Genomic DNA, 20,022 nt, shown 5'->3' with positions numbered 1-20,022 from the left:
GCACACATAGCAGAAACGCTAGCGTTGCGGAAAACGCTGCGTTTTTGCCGCTAATGGAAGTCCGCAGGAAAAAAGGCATATAAAAAACGCATATGTGTTTTTGATGCGTACGTTTTTAAAAAGGCAGGTTTTGTTGCATAATTTTCAAAAACGCAAATAATGAAAGTCAATGGAAATGCAATGGTATGCCTTTTCCATGCCTTTTTCTGTGCGTTTTCGGTAAAAAGAAAAAAAGATTGTTTTATGACGTATTTCCGCATCCTGTTGTCTTCCTAGTGATTTGCATAAAACGCATACAGAACGCATATGCGAACCGCAAACACATTAAAATGCGCGCAAAATGCATCTTCGGTAAAAACGCTAACGCAAACGCACCAAAACCGCACAAAAAACACACACAACATAAAAAGGAAACAGGACATAAAACGCAGCCTTTCGTTTTATGTTAAGCCTTAGGGTTTAGGTCCACTTTAAAAAATGACAGCTGGCTGCTAACCCTTGAGTTTTTCTCTAATTGCCGTCAATGGAGCTGGCCTAACATATTTACTGCTGGCACCTGGTCTGGAAAGTCTGGCCTAGCATTCTGTATTCATTCATCCACCCTTGTCTGTATAAATACGCGGTGTAGGGAAAAAAGTGTGTGAAATGTGTGTATGAATATATATATAATGTATATTGAAAATGATTCCAGGGGCGTAGTGCTGCCCCCTTGGGGCTGTCTCTGTGCACATGCCTCCTCCATCAATCACATCCTTGTAGCTCTCCCCAGTGCAGCAGGCAGGCGCGCTGTAGCTGAGCACCCCCAGGTACTGTATGTCATAAACACTAAAATATTCATCTGCCCAACCTAAAATGACCTTCCTGGCAGTGGCGGCTTGCTGCTGGGAACAGACTGCTTCTTCCTCTCTGCCCCGGGCTGTGTTCTGACCTGTACATCACACAAGCACAGACACGATCCCCAGATACGCCATCATATGCTCTCCCTACCAGAAGACACAATTAGTATTCCAAACACCAATTAGTTCTATTAACCCTCTGCGCTCCCTGCCGCCTGGAATACCCAGAGTGTGTCACCGTGTCGCAGTGATCTGTGGCTGGCTGCACGCCCCCCCAACCTTCTGCAGCCTGTAATAGGCCACATGTCAGGGGTGCCCCCCAGTAATAGTACTGTGTCCTTGGAAATCTAATCAGCTCCTCTTAGGAATATTACATTTTATTCCTTATGTTTAAATTATATCATCTTCTTCAAGAAATCAACTTTTACAGCCTGTTCACACTATGGGCTTGATTCACAAACTGCTTTCACGACAGTTATGACGCGATCTGCCGAGTGCGAAGGTTTGTGCGCGTAAAGGATTACGTTGCGTGATAAACGAAGGTTTGCGTGCGATCATCTGCGTGTTTCACACGCGTGATCGCACGCAAATGTTCGTTTATCACACAGCATAATCCTTACGCGCGCAAACCTTCGCGTGCGGCAAATCGCTTGATAACTGCGCCTTGATAGCAGTTATCCCGCTTTTGTGAAACAAGCCCTATGAGCGTTTACGCGTATTTTTTAAGCGCTGGCGATTTCTGAAATTGCCCCGTGCTTGTGCAATGATTTCCTATGAGTGTTCACATGTGCGTGTCGCGATTGCGTTCCGCTGACCGAAGCCCTGCCTGTACCATTTTCTGGGCGATTCGGCTATAATGGAAGGTAGAGGGAAATCGCAAACTACTTGAAAAAACGCTTTGTATAGCGATTTCCTGAGCGCTTTCATGAATAAATACATTGGGCTGGGATTCACTAAGGGCTCTTTCACATCAGAGCTTGCGTTGGAGAACGCTCAAAGCATGCGTTTTGTTGTATGCCTTTTAATGCGTTTTGATATGCGTTGCACTGCAGTGAGTGTGCGTTTTTAATCCGTTTTCAATCCGTTACAGCACATAGAAAAACGCAGGTAATTTTTTTTTCTTTTAGTTTTCAACTTTCTACATTGTTCCTCTGTTGCATTCTGGGACTGATTGCCTGCGTTAACGGATTGAAAACGCGCATAGTGTGCGTTTTACATTGACTAACATTGTAACGCATAAAGCTAGCGTTGGCCAAAAAACTGCGCCTGGGTGCAGTGTAACGCAACGCACAAAAAGGCTGCGTTATATGTGAAAGCTAAAATGAAAGTCTATGGACTTTCATTTCACCTTGGGTAACGCAAACTTTACCCTTTGCGTTGAAACGCAGAAAATCTGCCCTAATGTGAAAGAGCCCTAAAGCGTGCTAAGTGTTAGCACACCAGTGAAAAGCCCCTTAGCATTTGCTAATATGCGCGCAAAAGTTTGCGCGCGCAAAGGTTAGCGCTGCGCACAAAAAGTCGCACCAGTGCGCATAAAATGTTTCATAAGGGATTCTCAGCAAGGCTTTTATTCTTTATAAAGATATTCCCTGAAAATAATTTAAACAATGATGCTGGCCAGCTTCCCTGCTCCCTACACAGTTTTTTGCCAGTTGGACAGAGCAACTACCATTCACTATGTGGTTTTGAAAATAAATAAATCCCTGAGAATCCCCTATGAAGTGATGGACTAGTCCAGAACCTGTCACTTCTGTCAGATTTCTACTTCCTACTGTAAGTGACAGCAACATAGCAGAAAAGTCAAAAACGTACTTCTTATTTGTATATGTTTGCACATATTTTAAATTTTACAATTTTTCATCGTAGTGCCCCTTTAATGGACACATGACGAAAGGTCATGTGAACTGAACAGTGACCAGGATGTTGGAAGGAGGAGATGAACACCAGTAAACCACTGCTTAATGCATTGATACAAATAATATGCATTCCTAAAAAGAAACAGTGACCAAGGATTAAACTTCATCCTAATCAGTAGCTGATACCCCCTTTCACATGAGAAATCTATTCCTTTTCACCAACAGATCATCAGGGGGCGCTGTATGGCTGATGTTGTGGTGAAACCCCTCTCACAGTGTGATGTCATGACCATGGTGCTGACATCACACTGTGGGAGCCTTGTTGCACTGGGGGAAATAACAGCTGTTTCCAACTGCCAAAAAAAAACAAGCAGCATCTCCTTCCACAGACATCACCTGCCAGCAGTAAAAATGTCACCATGTGATAAATGTCAGAATGTAAATCAGGGAGAGGAAAGATTTTACAATAGGCAAACACTGACTAAATCATTTATGCACAATTAAGCACTTCTGCTCATTACACTATTTTCACTGGAGTTCCTTTCAAACATGTAACACAGTTCACTAACTTTAAAGAAAAACTGTTCTACTGTTAGAAAAGGAACTCTTCCATTGGTCTCTACACATTGTAAACATTAAATGGTAAACATTATTTCAGGTTCATAACTAGAGCTGCTCAAATCCGGAACCGGGAGATACTCAGATAGTTGCTATCTGGATATCTCCCAGTAAACCTGTGCAGGGTGGGCGGGGAGTCAATCTTGTCTGATGTCTTCTTCGTCCGTCCCTCCGCGCCTCCCACGATGCTCTCCACGCAGTGATCATGTGATTACAAACACTTCCTCCTTCAACCCGGAAGGAGGAAGTGTTTGTAATCACATGACCACCGTTTGGACCGCATTGTGGGAGGCGCCAAGGGACGGACGAAGAAGATATCAGACAGGTAAGATTGATCCCCCCCCGCCCAGGTAACTGGGAGATATCCGGATAGAACTATCCGGATGTCTCCCGGATCCGGATTTGAGCAGCTCTGTTCATAACAGAGATGGTAAAAGAAAGAGCAACAAAGCCTGGTACACACTTTCAATTACGATTGGCCAATCATTGACCAATTTTACCACCTTAGGGGCCCGTTTCCACTGTACGCGGTGCGATGCGGCTACATAGACGCATCGCACCGTGGCTGCGCTGTAACCAATGCACGGCAATGGCACAGTTTCCATTGTGTGCTGGTATTCAGGAGGTTAGTCCCGCAGGGATGACTACTTCTAGGCAGTCCATACACCTGAGTGAGTACAGATCCCTGTGCACTAGGAGCTTACGGTCAGCTTGGGAATGTTTACAGCTGGTTGCGTATAGAAATGGAAACATCATAATCACCATTATTAAAGGGGAACTGAAGAGAGAGGTATATGGAGGCTGTCATGTTTATTTCCTTTTAGACAATACCAGTTGCCTGGCAGCCCTGCTGATCCTCTGCCTCTAATACTATTACTACCTAAACAAGCATGCAGCAGATCAGGTGTTTCAGTGGTTCAGACTTATAAGTCTGATCTGACAAGACTAGCTGCATGCTTGTTTCTGGTTTTAATCAGATACTACTGCAGAGAAATAGAGCAGCAGGGCTGCCAGGCAACTGGTATTGATTAAAAGGAAATAAACATGACAGCCTCCATATACTACTCTCTTCAGTTCCCCTTTAAACTGCAGGAAATCTTCTGCAGCACTGATATATGCTCACAGCATTTAAAAAAAATACTAGAAAATGGAGTTGCACTTTAAAAGATGGCTGCAGCGGCCACACGGCATGCAAATTTAATTTTGCGCCTAATAAATCACGCGGAACACTTTGCAAAACACTCGTGAGAATTCAGCGAATAACAGGCACTTATCTCATATACGGTGGGGGGGACATTGCTCAGATCTACAGAACACACTGCTCATGGCTACACTAGAGAAGAGGACTGATAGTATTAAGCCTGGTACACACATTCAATTAGGATTGGCCGTTTCCACTACAGCGAATCTGCATGCGTTTTCTGCACGCAGATTCGCATAAAGCCAATTCTAGTCAATGAGCCTGTTTTCCACTAGCCCAAAAATCTGCACAGCAGAGCCATCAGAATTCGCACACCGCAAGGTTAGTGTGCGATTTGCCTGTAATGTGTTTTCGCGTAAAAACCAATGTTAATGCATACCGGTATTGACATGGTTAAAATTGCATACTGCAAACTGTTCCGCGTGAAAATCCGCATACAAACGCATACCGCGGATTCGAATTCGTTTACGCATTTCCCGCACTGGAATCGCACCGCACTAGTGGAAACGTAGCCTTAAGGGCCCACAGATATTGAATACTATGAACAGATTATGTAGGTAAACCTTCATACTACATGGAGGGGGTAAAATTGGTCAGCGATTGGCCAATCCTAATTGAAAGTGTGTACCAAGCTTAAAGGGAACCTAAACTGAGAGGGATATGGATGTTTCCTTTTAAACAATACCAGTTGCTTGGCAGTCCTGCTGTCGGCGTTTCCCCGTCGGGTTAATTACTACCGCCGCTACTCAGCGTCGCACTGCAGATTCCCGCCGCAACGCGTGCAGGAGCCGTTCTCCTGTACGCATTGTAATGTGAAAGAGGCCTTAGTCACACCCTGAAACAAGCATGCAGCTAATCCAGTCTGACTTCAGTCAGAGCACCTGGTCTGCATGCTTGTTGAGGGGCTGTGGCTGAAAGTATTAGAGACACAGGATCAGCAGGAGAGTCGGGCAACTGCCATTATTTTAAAAGGAAAAATCCATATCCTTCTCAGTTTAGGTTGCCTTTAAGGAGCAAGATTAAAAAAACGATCAATTCTTAATTTTGTTCCAGCTCCAATCTAAACTGCTGTCACAAATCCATCGTTATCGATTAGCCAAAGCATAGGTAGCAGAGTCGCTAACTAGAGCAGACCGATTGATTCATCAGTACCAGCTTAATCTGTGGCAGATCCATGCCAGATGCCAGGACGCCCTCGCCCGCTGACCGCCTGCCGCTGTGCCGAAAAGCAATCGGCATGTAGGAATATGTGCCAAGCGCTCTTACTTGGCAATCATGCCCACAAGCTTGCTAATCCACTTTAGTAAATAAGCTGTTATGAGGTTGTGGCGAGTGCCAGTCCTCAGAGACAGCATGATATTGAAATATCGCCAACTATGCTGCAGAACCCGTGAAGCTGAGATACAGACGTGCCATGCTGGTGCTTGTAGTCCAACAAATGGAGCGTCTCGGGTTGCGGATGGGTTTTTAAAGGGGAACTGAAGAGAGAGGTATATGGAGACTGACATGTTTATTTCCTTTTAAGCAATACCAGTTGCCTGGCAGCCCTGCTGATCCTCTGCCTCTAATACTATTAGCCATAGCCCCTGAACAAGTATGCAGCAGATCAGGTGTGTCAGTCAGATCTGACATGACTAGCTGCATGCTTGTTTCTGGTGTTATTCAGATACTACTGCAGAGAAATAGACCAGCAGGGCTGCCAGGCAACTGGTATTGATTAAAAGGAAATAAATATGGCAGCCTCCGTATACCTCTTACTTCAGTTCCCCTTTAAGCAATATAACAGGTTTCTCCTAAAAATGAAGTTGCCATCAGGGTGGCACAGTGTAAGCTGGCAAGGCGTGCTAGGGCTTGCAGTGGCATTGCGGCTGCAAAACCACAGGCTGCCTAGGATTGCGCCATGCACCGCCGCTGGCAACCTCTGAGCGTTATTTAGGTTAGATTGGCATCCAGCATGCCATATATAGGCTAGCAGGGCTAGACGGGACCTGCCGGTTGTACAGAGGGTGTTTGGCCACAGCTTGGGTATGAATGTTCCACACATCGTCAGTGCCAGCTTTCACACATTAATCAGGACAGGCTGGCATAGCTGGCACAGCTTGCTGGAACTTGTAGGGTGTGCAGAAGCTGCAGAGCCACAGGCTGCATATGACCCTTCTGTGCACCGGCAATGGTAACTCCTAGCATCGTTCTGCACAGCCTGGCACAAAGCATAGGAATGATCCTGTTGGCAGCGCTTGCTGATACTCAGGATGTCATAGAGGGTTACCTATATAGGCTGGCAGGACATGCTGGTACTTATAGTGCCACAGTATGCACATGACCACTCCATACACCATCACTGGCCATCCGTGATCTTAACTCAGGACGGGTTGGCATACAATACAAGCTGACAGGGCATGCTGGGACTTGTAGTGGTACAGAAGCTGCCAAGCTACCGGATGCCAACCTGACCTGAGAAGCAATCAGAAATACAATAGCACATGGCAATACCCCATATACCATCCTTAGCTGTTCCTGGCTGCGAAACTGGCTAGGGTAGCCTACAGGGAGGTATGTATAGGCTGGCAGACAATGCTGGGACTTGTAGTGCCACTCAAACAGTAAAGCTACTAGATGCATAGGATCACACACAATCATTGGCAGTGCCTGAGCACTAATCAGCATACCATTAAATACAGGGCGGCATATATAGACTAGTAGGGCATGCTGGGACATGTAGTGGCATTCCAGGTGAAAAGCTACTGGATGAATATGACCGCACACAATGAACAGCAGCTCCAGCCAACCAATCAGAATCAGGAAATCAATAATAATAATGTGAAATATGGGTGGCATATACAGGCTAGTAAGGCATGCTGGGACATGTAGTGGTTCTCCAGGTGTAAAGCTACTGGATGCATATGACCACACACAATCAACAGCAGCTCCAGCCAACCAATCAGAATAAGGAAATCAATAATAATAATAATAATAGTAATAATAATAATGTGAAATACGGTGGCATATACAGGCTAGTAAGGCATGCTGGGATTTGTAGTGGCTCGCCAGGTGTAAAGCTACTGGATGCATAGGACCACACGCATACAAAGAAATACAGGGTGGCATATAAAGGGTAAGAAAGCATGCTGGGACTTGTAGTGGCTTTCCAGGTGGATACATATGGCCATACACAATCCATGGCAACTCTTGCCCAGTGACCAGCACAAGGGTGGCATACAGGGTGGCATACACAGCACCACTGCAACTTAGAGAGGCATTGAAGCTGCAAATCCACAGGTTGCCAGTTACCATTCCATACACCACGAATGCAGCTAATCAGGATAGGATGGCATCTTTGGTCGGGGAGCCATGCTGGGACTTGTAGTGGCACAACTGCTACAAAGCCACAGGTTGTTCAGCACACCACTAATAGCAATTCCTGAGCATCATTTGAGGTTGGAGGGCATCTGAGTCTGAATAGGCATGCTGGGACTTGTAGTGGCACAGCAAATGCAAAAGCCACACGCTCCATATGACGGTTCCATCCACCATTAAAATGTCAAGTCCTGCACAGTATACTATAGGTAGAGACTGGCATACACAGTGGCATGCTTAGGCTGGCCAGGCTTGCTGGCACCTGTAGTGCCACTACAGCTGGAAGAACAGTTTGCTAATGCCAAATCACCAGCTGTGATTCAGTAAGAAGTAATGGGCACAGAGATGGCATTCTACACAGAGCCTTGCATAAAGTCCTGCACAATATACCCAAGGTAGAGAACAGCATACACAATGGCATACATAGCCTGGCTGGGCTTGCTGGAACCTGTAGTACCACTACAGCTGGAAGAACAGTTTGCCAGCCCAGCAGCTGTGAATCAGTAAGGAGTGATGGGCAGAGATATGCCACTTTACGCAAAGCCTTGGAGGGCTCAGGGCAGCACACTATACACAAGGTAGAGACTGGCATACACAGTGGCATACATAGGCTAGCCGGGCTCACTGTTGAAAGGACAGTTTGCTAATGCCAGGTCAGCAGCAGTGATGGGTACAGATATGCCACTCTACACATAGCCTTGAACAAAGTCCTGCACAACATAGCCAAGGCAGAGACTGGCATACACAAGAGCATACATAGGCTGGCTGGGAGCTGTAGTGCCATTGCAGCTGGTAGGACAGTTTGCCAATGCCAGATCAGTAGCAGTAATTCAGTAATCAGTGATGGGCACAGATATGTCACTGAACACAGCGCCTTGGATAAAGTCCTGCACAATATACCCAAGGTACAGACTGGCATATCCAAAGGCTGGCTGGCTAGGCTTGCTGGGACCTGTAGTGCCATTACAGCTGGCAGTTTGCTAATGCCAGATCAGTAGCACTGATTCAGTAAGAATTGATTGGCACAGATATGCCACTCTACACAGAGCCTTGGCTAAAGTCCTGCACAATATACCAAAGGCAAGCTGGCATATACAGTGGCATACATCGGCTGTCTGGGCGTGCTGGGACCTGTAGTGCCACTACAGCTGGAAGGTCAGTTTGCCAATGGAGTGATTCAGTATGGGCACAGATATGCCCACTCTGCACAGAGCCTTAGATAAAGGGCAGCTCAATATACCAAAGGTAAAGACTGGCATACACAGTAGCATACATCGGCTGGCTGGGCTTGCTGGGATCTGTAGTGCCACTACAGCTATAAGGACAGTTTGCCAATGGAGTGATTCAGTATAAGCACAGATATGCCCACTCTGCAGCGCCTTGGATAAAGGGCAGCACAAATCCGATACCTGCAATAAACTTTTTCCTGGCAGGTTCCTTTGTCTGAGCCGAGGTGTGCAGCTTTCTCTCCCCCTTTGTCCCCCACCACAGCTGCCGCCCCCCTGTGTGCCCACCACTCACCAGTGCTGCAGGGGGTCCTGTGGATGTTGCTGGCTGGCATCTGTCGGAGCCGGGCTGTGCGGAGAGCTGGTGGAGGGAAGGATCGGAGTCTAGCAGCGAGCGTGTGAAACCAGTAAATCCTGTTTAACATTTCCCTGTGGATCTGGCAGGAGAAATTCTAGTGTGCCCCCAGGGTTAGCGAGGAAATATGACAACCTCGTGTCTGAGCCAGGCTCTGCTGCGCTCCCCCCACTGCTCCCTCCTTCCCAGCGCGGGGGGCGACCTCTGCTGGCCGAGGACGGGAACGCAGGGACACTACTGGACAACGTCGTATCACATCCACATCATACTCATAATACCTACCCCGAAAATAAGCCCTGGAAAAAAAATTTTCTGGATTTTTGAGAATGCTTCATATATAAATCTTACTCCGAAAATAAGCCCCAGCTACAGTTCACAAAACAAGTCAATTCATTGTCCAGGTAGCTGTGGCACACTTGTGAAAAAGTAAAATCAGTTGGCAATAGAATGCAGCAGAACTGATGACCAGATAGACCCTTCACTGAGGAAAGCAGATCACTGCTCCCCCCCATAATGTATTTTTATAATGTATCATATATAGAGCTTAATTGCGCTTAAAGGGAACCTGATACGTGCGTATTTATAAGAATTATAAATACTCGGGGCTCTCAGACACCTCCAGGCTGATCCCTCCCTCACCGCCCTCCTGCAGGGTCTGGATCCTCCACAATTCGCCCTGGGATGTCCTCTGGTCTGGGACGTACTGCGCGTACATGGCCCAGCCTCGTGCGCAACGCTGTGCTCCTGTCAGGAATGCGCGTGGCCAGACTGTGCTTGCGCCGACTGGCCCCGACTAAAGGACTTTCCAGGACAAAATTCAGAGGATACAGACAGTGCAGGATGTTGAGGGAGCGATGAGCCTGGAGTGGGCTGGAGGAAGCCCCAGGTATGTATAATTTTTTTTAACCTCCCTGGCGGTATTGACAGATATACACGTCAATACAAAATATGCTGTGAACAGTATTGACGTGCATACACATCAATACTCTCCTGTACTGTATACTAGACCCTTGCGTGACACATTTTGGCAAGTTACAGGGAAAAAAAGTTATGAAAATTAATTAGATCAGTTTTTGCACAGAAATCCTGGGGAAATTGAACACCAGGGAGGTTTTTAAATCCCCCCCCCCCCCCCCATTTCCAGTACATTTAAAGAGAAACCGTGACCAAGAATTGAACCCCCTTTTACACGAGAAATCTATTCCTTTTCACAAACAGACCATCAGGGGGCGCTGTATGACTGCTATTGTGGTGAAACCCCTCCCACAAGAAACTCTGAGTACGTACTCTTGGCAGTTTCCTGTCTGTGAACCTTGTTGCATTGTGGGAAATAGCTGTTTACAACTGTTTCCAACTGCCAAAAAAGCATGCAGCAGCTACATCACCTGCCAGCAGTAAAAATGTCACCATGTAATAAATGTCAGAATGTAAATCAGGGATTTAAAAGATTTTACAATGGGCAAACACTGACTAAATCATTTATACATAATTATTGTAAAAATGAAGCACTTTTTTTATTACATTATTTTCACTGGCGTTCCTCTTTAAAGAGAAACTCCGACCAAAAATTTAACTTTATCTTAATCAGTAGCTGATACCCCCTCTTACATGAGAAAGCTATTCCTTTTCACAAACAGACCATCAGGGGGCGCTGTATGACTGATATTGTGGTGAAACCCCTCCCACAAGAAAAGTACCTACTCTTGGCAGTTTTCTGTCAGTGAACCTTGCTGCATTGTGGGAAATAGCTGTTTACAGCTGTTTCCAACTGCCAAAAAAACATGCAGCAGCTACATCACCTGCCAACAGTAAAATGTTCACAGGAGTTCCTCTTTAAGGGTCCATTCACACTGAATCAGTTGGGGTCAGTTATAACTAAATGGACAACTGATGTATAGTCCAGTGTCCATGTTTCCCTATGGATAAGTTCACATTGAATGCGTTTTAACTGAAAGTTTCTCACAGTGCATTGCCATGATCAGTTAAAACGCATCTGTTTTTCAGCGTTCAGTGTGAACAGGGCCTTAAAGTTTTTAGTATTTCTGGCCAATGTAGACTAATAATGCTTTTTCTCCTCTGTGTGTTGTTTTTTTTAGTTAGCCTCTTAATCTAATCTGGATGACTATAATCGTCCAGATAGGAGCAGGGCCGGATTTTTACTCTTTACCGCCCAAGGCCATTGTCACCAGCTGCCCCCCTTCAGTGTCAGTATAGGTAGTCAGATGACCCCTCCGCCCTTCTCTCTAGAATAGGTAGCCTGATGACCCCCCAGTATAGGTAGCCAGATTACCCCTCCCCCCTTTCCCTCTAGTATAGGTAGCCTGATCACCCCCCCAGTATAGGTAGCCAGATGACCCCTCTGCCCTTCTCTCTAGTATAGGTAGCCTGATCACCCCCCAGTACAGGTTGCCAGATGACCCCTCCCCCCTTTCCCTCCAGTATAGGTGGCCAGATGATTCCCTTAATCCCCCCCCCCCCCCCTCCAGTATAGGTTGACAGCTCGCCTTCACACCGCAGCAGCCATCAGTGTCACTCATTTCTCTGCTCGTCTCCAGTGCAGAAGCTTCCTCTTCCTTTCCGTCTCCAATGCTGCCCAAGTCCATAGTCGCCGGCCACAATGCAAACGTGCACAGAGAGCAAGGTGGCTGCTGCACAGGCGGCTAGCAGGAGAGTACCACGGTCAGGCGCTCACCTGATCTCCCTGCATTGCAGCATTTGGAAGCTTGCAAATGCTGCTCCAGTTTAGCCTGCTGCTTTGGTGCCCTTGCTACTGTGGTGCCCTAGGTCATGGCCTAGGCTGGCCTTGGCCTAAATCCGGCCCTGGATAGGAGCTGCGCTAGTCTGTCTGGACATGTATACGTGTCCAGTCTTCACATGTCAAAATAGCAAAAATGTTGATCTTAACTGGAATAAAACTTTTATTATGTGGTCATCATAAAAAAAGCAGCGATAGCAAATGTGCTCATCTCAAGACCTCCCACCTGGTGATCAATACATATACAATCACTGTGGGGCAGTTAAAGGGGCACTACAGCGAAATACTGTAAAATGTAAAATATGTGCAAACATATACAAATAAGTACATTTTTTTCCAGAGTAAAATGAGCCATAAATTACTTTTCTCCTATGTTGGGACTTTGCAAATCTATCAGCTTATCAAGCAAATCACATGCTTCTCCATGACTTCTCCTAGACATGACCATCATTACTACCTAGCTCAATGTAGAGTTACCATTAACCCTGATTAAAGGGGCACTACAGCGAAAAACTGTAAAATTTTAAAAATATCTGCAAACATATACAAATAAGAAGTACGTTTCTTCCAGAATAAAATGAGCCATAAATTACTTTTCTCCTATGTTGCGGTCACTTACAGTAGGTGGTAGAAATCTGACAGAATTGACAGGTTTTGGACTAGTCCATCTCTTTATAGGGGATTCTCAGGGATATATTTATTTTCAAAAGCACTTAGTGAATGGCAGTTGCTCTGTCCAACTGACAAAAAACTGTGTAGGTCGCAGGGAAGCTGGCCAGCATCATTGTTGTTTAAATCCTTTTTAGGGAATATCTTTATAGCCTTGCTGAGAATCCCCTATGAAGAGATGGACTAGTCCAAAACCTGTCACTTATGTCAGATTTCTACTGCCTACTGTAAGTGACAGCAACATGGGAGAAAAGTAATTTATGGCTCATTTTTATTCTGGAAGAAACGTACTTCTTATTTGTATATGTTTGAAGATATTTAAAATTTTACAGTTTTTCGCTGTAGTGCCCCTTTAATCAGGGTTAAAGTCCCGATTTGCTGTGATCAAATCCTGCTTTAGCACATGATCATGACCAGCCACTCAGAGCCTTACATATCTATCACCTGACCAAACTGATCACATGCTTCTCCATGAGTTCTCCTAGACAGTCACATGACCATAATAGTGAGTAGAGAAGTGAAGGGCGGGAATAGATGACTGCATAAACCAGACATGTCCAAAGTCCGAGCCGCTGAGGCTTTTCTGTTGGCCATCAAACCTCACTTCTGTTGTCGATCACATGTGGCCCGCAAGCTGTTGCTGCAGTGCTGCATGCATGGACCAATTTGTGATGTCGTTTTGCCCTCTGCTCATCTGTAGTCCTGTTGTGATGACTATAGGAATACAAAAAAAATGGCCGCTGGCGTCCAAATATGCAGATTTTTTTCTTTGTAGTTTTATCCTATGGCAATTACTATAGGACTTTGAGACTTAGCTACCGGAGTCCCGATGGACGAGGAGGAGCAGAGCGGAATGCAAAACAGAACCAGTTACACAGTGAGTAAAGGGTAAGGAAGGGTGCAGCCATGAGTGTGCCTTCAGTAGTCACCAGTGTGCCAGCAGCAGTAACAGCCACTCACTACCAGCACAGTGTGCCAGCAGCAACAGTCATTGAAGAACAGCCGCCACTATGCCACCACCAGCCGCTACTCATTAGCAGTCACTGCACCAGAATCAGTAGGCTGCTTACTGAGGGGGTATGGTAACTGCATGCAGTATATGGTTTGCCAAAATGTAGTAGGCATAGTGTAGGTCGCCCACTAGCAACCTCAAGAACTGCGGTATGGCCCTTGGCCTAAAAAGTTTGAACACCCCTGGAATACACAATCAAGGCAAATGATTATGACCACCTGCCAATATTCAGAATAAACACCTTTGGCACCAGGGACAGCAGCCACAAGCCATGGAAGCAGTTCAGTAAGGTTGATAGAGATTCTGGAGCCAGGCAGTCTGCCAGTTGCTGATGGTTGCAGTGGTGGTGGATCCAGTCATCAAAAATGTCATTCGAGGCATTCCCAAATGTGCTTGATTGCTAGATACTTACCATAATACAGAAAAGTTTGGGCGTTTCACATGGTAATCTTGGAACACCTAGGTGGTAAGCAGAGAGAGGCCAGGAACCCGATGATGCAGTACCATTAGTATAGGCGTAATTGTAAGTATATGAGATAACTTTATACTCACAAGGATGGGTTACAGATCCCAACAAATAGGTATAGTTTTGGGGAAAAAAGCTATTACCTCTAAAGGAGGTCTGACTGTAAATTGGAAGGGATGGAGGCGCCCAGAGCATTATAAAAATAGTTTTCTATTGGCATAAAATTCAGAGTAGAGAGGTTTTTCTCTTTCTGGAAGACAGCACTTTTACTGGAAAAGTTCTTCAAAACACAGATATCGTTTCACGGGTACTGGCCTGCTTCCTCGGGTCAATACACAGTGCCTTCTCACAGAGTGTATAGAGTATAGGCCAGGGCAGTTTCTAGGTGAAATCGCTCCCAGTGTGAGGATGTAAAAATTATGCCCCAACCCAACCTTTCTTAGCCTTGCGGCATTTTTGCCTCCTCACAATACCGTCTGAAGGGAAAGAGAAACATTTATAGAAGATGCAAGTTTTCTTCAGTGCCCCCAGTTTAGGTAGCCAGATGTGTAGCCCCTCCCCCCAGTATTGGTGGCCAGATAATCCCCCAGTATAAGTAGCCAGATGCCCCCTTAGAGTATCCCCCCCACCCCCAGACGTGCCCACCAGTATTGGTAGCCAGAGGTGTATTTCCCCCCCCCCCCCAATTGTGGCCAGATGCCCCCCTAGAGTAACCCCCCTAGATGTTTCCCAGGTATATCAGATTGGGAGAAGTGCCCAACTCCTCCCACCCTCTCTTCGGACCCCCTTTCTGTCCTCACCATTGCAGAAAAGTACTTTGGCGTAGCGGGGATGGGAACATGCAGTTAACGCTCACATCCTTCAGTCTTCTTGCTAAAAAGCTCGATGTCTCGCCGAGCTCCTCTGTTTGCAGCACTGCAGACAGAGAAGCCCGGCGGGAGGTGCAGCTTTATAGCAAGAAGACTGAAGGACGTTAGTGTTAACTGAGTGTTCCCATCCCGCTACGCCAAAGTACTTTTCTGCAATGGTGAGCGCAGAAAGATGGCCGGAGGAGCGGGTGGGAGGAGTCAGCCCTCCTCTTCTTCCCCGGCTGTGTGTGCCCGCTGCTCCCCTATCCTGCACTGCTTCCCAGGCGCACCCCCAGCACCGGGCCGAGGCAGAGGCGAGAGAGGCTCCAGCCTCAGGGCGCAGTGTAGGAGGGGGTGCAGGGCCGAGGCAGAGGCGAGAGAGCTCCAGCCTCAGGGCGCAGTGTAGGAGGGGGCGCAGGGCAGAGGCGAGAGAGGCTCCAGCCTCAGGGCGCAGTGTAGGAGGGGGGCGCACAACTCACTCAGCTATCATTCCCTTATTATGTTTGAAGCAGAAGGAAATAAGAAAAGGGGATATAAGACAGTGACTGCAAGCCAGATAAGTAGAGATTAAGGTGTTGGGGGGGGGGGGGGGGTCGGGGGCCCTTAGTCTAATAGCAATCAGTGGGCTTGATTCACTAAACCATAACTCATATCACAGCCGCACTAGTGTTTTGCGCGCGTTATAACATGTGTAACGCTTTTTGCGTGCAATCGTGAATTTTTCACGCGGTAATGCGAATTTTCACTCCAAAAATTTGCGGTAGCGCATGAAAAATTCGCAATTGCGTGCGAAAACCGTTACACGCATTATAACGCGCACAAAACGCTATCGTTATCACAGTTTAGTGAATCAAGCCCAGTGTGTGACGGCTGGGGTGGGAGGGATGGAGGGGTGCACTTTGGTGTCTCAGCCTTGGGTGCTGGAGGACCTTGTCCCGCCTCTGCGCACACCCACCTTGCCCGTCCCTAGAAACGGGGCTGGCATGGGAGCTTCAGATACTTACCATGGTAGAGAGAAGCCTCTGGATGCTCTCACCCCACCACTGCTCCCCAGGACCCTCTTCTTCGTCGTGGCCACGCCCCCATCCATGTACGGGCGCAGGAACCAGCACATGGCCCACGCAGTAACATGTTATCTGGAAAGCAGAGTTCAGCTTTAATCTGTATGTGCGCAGTGATGTGTCATTGACTTGCCCTTATACAAGCCTCTTTCTGTCCCATCTTTATTGCTGTCATCGCTAATGTGCATTGGAAATGGCATCATTTCTTTTACATTCCAGCATTCCCTTCATTCCCGCTGTGAAAAGTATTTAATTTGAATGCTGCCTCTCAGTGACCATCCATCTGCTCGCCTGGTCCCCAGCCAAGATGGCAGCTGTGGCTGCTGATGTTTCTCCTCTTTAGTATTAATGATGCCGGGGCCACGCTCTGTCCTCTCCCACTGCTGGGACCACGAGTCTCGCATCAGCTGCTCCTGCTGGAACAACCATTGTGCCACGTTCGGATGTGCTGAACCTTCTGCGTGGCAGGGAAGCTCTGATAGTACACCTTGCACAAGGAGAACAAAAATGTCAAGCAAACCTGAAGAAAAAAAATAACAACTTATAATGAACTGTATTGTGTAGCACAGATACTGAATAGAATGTTTGTAGCAAAGAATAGAGTCTATTTTTTTTTTCAGTTATATAGCTTTATTTATAATATTACATCATACTGTCACAGTTGCAGTTTTAAAACCACACTCTGGGGTTGATTCACTATAACAAATAGCCTTATCAGAGTTAACATTCCTTATAAGAGTTAACATGCCTTATTAGAGTTGACATGCATTATCAGGGTTAGTGTGCCTTATCAGAGTAGCATAGCGAGCGCTACGAACTTATGCCTGCTAATTGGCAATGACGAGCGTTCCACTCATCCTACCCTGAGCCCCTGCGGGTCCAATCACTTTAAAGGACATTATCCCCACACTTTGATTGGCCCAATAGGCTGCCTGACACTTGACGGGAAACTTGACAGGCATGCTTAAACTGTATGTATGCTAAATGGCCATAAGATGGCACTGTGCATTTTGTTAATATGCCTCCAGCCTGCTCTGTTTCCAGCGCCGCTCACTACTTCCTGATTAGCGGAAGTAGTGAGTGGCGCTAAAGACAGAGTAGCCTGGCGACACATAATCCTCCCATTGAGCCTGAGAAGGTGAGTTTTGTACCACAAACACTTTCCGCTGCTGCCATAAATCTTTTGCAATGGAGGAGGGCACAGAGGGGGCCCGAGGAGAGGGAGTGAGGAGTCCCCTTCCCCCCATGGCCCGCTACAGGAGTCCCTGTGTGCCCGTTACTCCCCCCTCCAGCACTGTAATCCCCCAGCCTACCAAAACTGGGGGAGCGGGGGACATCTATACCTGGCTACCTATACTGGTGGCACCTATACCTGGCTGCCTATACTGGTGGCACCTATACCTGGCTAAACTATACTGGGGGCACCTATACCTGGCTAACCTATACTGATGGCACTTATACCTGGCTAACCTATACTCGGGGCACCTATACCTGGCTAACCTATACTGGGGGCACCTATACCTGGCTAAACTATACTGATGGCACCTATACCTGGCTAACCTATACTGGGGGCACCTATACCTGGCTAACCTATACTGGGGCACCTATACCTGGCTAAACTATACTGATTGCACCTATACCTGGCTAAACTATACTGGGGGCACCTATACCTGGCTAACCTATACTTGGGGCACCTATACCTGGCTAACCTATACTAGGGCACCTATACCTAGCTAAACTATACTGATGGCACCTATAGCTGGCTAACCTATACTGATGGCACCTATACCTGGCAAACCTATACTGGGGCACCTATACCTAGCTAACCTATACTGATGGCACCTATACCTGGCTAACCTATACTGGGGGCACCTATACCTGGCTAACCTATACTTGCAGTAGGTATTGTTCCATATACACTGGGCAGTGTATATATAGAAGACTTCTGCATATACAGGGGAGCATCCTGTAGTGGTGTTATACAGTGTGTAGGCTGAGGATCAAAATGGTGGTGGTGCCGCTCTCTGGAAGCCACTGGATAGTGGTGCAAGACTGCAAGTATCTGTATAGACGAGGGCAGGGTGAGGGGTATGGGAGGAGAGAGAGCAGAGCGCACTCAGAAGGGTAGCAGTTGTCCCTGGCAAGCCTGCCGGGGAATGATCTCACCTTTAGGACTGACTGACTAGCCCATATGGGTCTGTCAGCAGTCTAGCGCTGTCCCTTTCTATGCCGGGGACGCAGGCAGCCATGGTTCTTACAAACAGGATCGGTCACATCAGCTGATCTCCATAGATGGCCGCTCGCTGGGTCTTGCTGAATGTAGTGCCTGGAAGCTGTGTGTGCAAGGTTGTTAGTCACACTCTGAACTCCCACTATGTGGGGGATAGAGTGTGCTGCTGAATGCTCCTGGAAGGTGCAGTGCGTGTGGAAAGGATACACGGCAAAGTCCGTGTTTGATTGAAAAACAATAAAATGTTTATTATGTAACGCATTTCTGGATAGAAGCTTTCTCCTTTCTTCAGGCGAAAAACCTACACTGTGGCACCTATACCTGGCTAACCTATACTGAGGCACCTATACCTGGCTAACCTACACTGTGGCACCTATACCTGGCTAACCTATACTGAGGCACCTATACCTGGCTAACCTATACTGAGGCACCTATACCTGGCTAACCTATATTGTGGGCACCTATACCTGGCTAACCTATACTGAGGCACCTATACCTGGCTAACCTATACTGAGGCACCTATACCTGGCTAACCTATACTGTGGGCACCTATACTGCAGCTACCTATATTGGGGGCACCTATACCTAGCTAACCTATACTGAGGCACCTATACCTAGCTACCAATACTGGTGGCACCTATACCTGGATACCTATACCTGGGGCACCTGTACCTAGCTACCTATACTGGTGGCACCTATACCTGGATACCTATACTGGGGGCACCTATACTTAGCTACCAATACTGGTGACACCTATGCCTGGATACCTATGCTGAGGGCACCTATACCTGGCTACCTATACTGGTGGCACCTATACCTAGCTACCAATACTGGTAACACCTATACCTGGATACCTATACTGGGGGCACCTATACCTGGATACGTATACTGGGGGCACCTATACTTATCTACCAATACTGGTGACACCTATACCTGGATACCTATGCTGGGGGCACCTATACCTGGCTACCTATACTGGTGGCACCTATACCTAGCTACCAATACTGGTGACACCTATACCTGGATACCTATACTGGGGGCACCTATACCTGGATACCTATACTGGGGGCACCTATACCTGGATACCTATACTGGGGGCACCTATACTTATCTACCAATACTGGTGACACCTATACCTGGATACCTATGCTGGGGGCACCTATACCTAGCTACCAATACTGGTGACACCTATACCTGGATACCTATACTTGTGACACCTATACCTGGATACCTATAATGGGGCACCTATACCTGGATACCTATACTGGTGACACCTATACCTGGCTAACTATAGTGGTTGCACCTATACCTAGCTACCAATACTGGTGACACCTATACCTGGTTAACCTATACTGGGGCACCTACACCTGGCTACCTATACTGGGGCACCTATACCTGGCTACCTATACTGGGGCACCTATACCTGGCTACCTATACTGGGGGGCTAAATACTGCATCACAGATTGTATGGCGAGCTTTAGATATTTTTTCCCTAACTAAATAAATTTAAAGTGGACCCAAACTAAAAATAC

The 20,022-nt window shown here is 46.9% G+C and overlaps 2 protein-coding genes across 5 annotated transcripts in view; both read right to left on the bottom strand.

The window, feature by feature from the left end:
• The window catches only part of SERTAD4 (SERTA domain containing 4), an 86,172-nt gene extending 76,619 nt beyond the window's left edge, over positions 1 to 9,553 (bottom strand). The window contains exon 1 of the mRNA XM_068232992.1: positions 9,390 to 9,553. The gene's annotated coding sequence lies outside the window, so the exon portion shown is untranslated. The remainder of the gene's footprint in view (positions 1 to 9,389) is intronic.
• Positions 9,554 to 16,419: 6,866 nt separating this feature from the next.
• The window catches only part of SYT14 (synaptotagmin 14), a 298,006-nt gene continuing 294,403 nt past the window's right edge, over positions 16,420 to 20,022 (bottom strand). For 2 of the 4 annotated variants that reach the window (XR_011019493.1, XR_011019497.1), the window contains exon 7: positions 16,420 to 16,780. The gene's annotated coding sequence lies outside the window, so the exon portion shown is untranslated. The remainder of the gene's footprint in view (positions 16,781 to 20,022) is intronic. The other 2 variants (XR_011019494.1, XR_011019498.1) reach the window with 1 other exon arrangement.

Source organism: Hyperolius riggenbachi, chromosome 4 (genome assembly GCF_040937935.1).
Source record: "Hyperolius riggenbachi isolate aHypRig1 chromosome 4, aHypRig1.pri, whole genome shotgun sequence".
NCBI lineage: Eukaryota > Metazoa > Chordata > Amphibia > Anura > Hyperoliidae > Hyperolius > Hyperolius riggenbachi.
The sequence above is the reverse complement of the archived record's forward strand: the minus strand, read 5'-3'. Positions and strand labels throughout refer to the sequence as shown.